The sequence below is a fragment of the Myotis davidii genome, unplaced genomic scaffold, assembly GCF_000327345.1.
Source record: "Myotis davidii unplaced genomic scaffold, ASM32734v1 scaffold149, whole genome shotgun sequence".
Lineage (NCBI taxonomy): Eukaryota > Metazoa > Chordata > Mammalia > Chiroptera > Vespertilionidae > Myotis > Myotis davidii.
In genome coordinates this window covers 843,089-844,191 of record NW_006352194.1, presented here as the reverse complement: position 1 = coordinate 844,191, position 1,103 = coordinate 843,089, and positions in this window count along the sequence as shown.

Here is a 1,103-nt window from a genome sequence, read left to right as displayed (position 1 = left end):
GTGTGGGGGGTGGGCGCGGCCAGGTGGGCGGGGCTCAGACAAAGAGGGCGGGTCCGGGGCTGGTGGCCGACCCGGTCCTGGAGGCCCCCAGCGGCAGCTTCGCGGAAACTGCTGAGTAGCGAGTTCCCCCTACTTCACGGGTGAGGAAACTGAGGCTCAGAAAAGGTGGGTGACTAGTTATCGAGTTAATGGCAAAATCTGTATCTGGAGCAAGGTCACTGTCCTGCCTCCCGGGCTCCGCGCAGGCGGGCCCTGGGAAGTGCACCCTCCAGCCAGGCGCCGGCTCTGGCTGCCACCTGGCTTCAATCTTCGCGCCCTTTTTTTGCCCCTCAGCCCGCCATGTCTGCCTCCAGCCCACCGCGCCCTCTGACCAAGTCACCGGTCGCATTGTGACGGGCAGTTGAGCCTCTTCGCACTTAACCTTCTGCCTTGACTCCTGCCCTGGCACCGACCTCTTCTGGTCGTTCTCCCACTACAGCCACTTCTCAGGTTCCGTAGAGAATGACTCCTCGTCCTCTTTTAAAAAAAAAAAATTATGAATTTTCAGAATGAAACATCAATTTGCTGCCTCCTGCATGTTCCTTACTGGCAACCAAGCCTGAAACTGGGCATGTGCTCTTACCAGGAATCTAACTGCCAACCTTTCGGTGCACAGGATGAGGCCCAACCAACTGAACCACACTGGCCAGGGCCTCCTCTTCCCCTTCCTCTCCCCCTTCTCCTTTCCTCTCCCCTCCCTTTCTTCCCCCCTCTGCTTCTCTTCCTCCTTCATCGCTAGTGGCCCGGCTCCGTCCTGAGCCCTATTCTGCCTCTCCTGGGGTCAGCTCAGTCTCTCCGCTGCCATCAGCGCCCATTTGAAAGCCAACGAGTATCACTCCATCTCCAGCCTTGTGCTCCCTCCCCGGCTCCCTTCCCAGCAGACTGTACATTCTACAAAGAGCTTTTACTTGCAGCTTCTCATCTAATTCCCACTACCCTCTTAGTATGGGTTTTGTTATCACCAAGCTGCAGGTTTCAGAAGTAGCATCACCTGCCCAGGGGCACACGATTACAGTGGGGGGTGGGGGTGTGTGTGTCAGGATGTAGGCCAGGACCCAATGGCC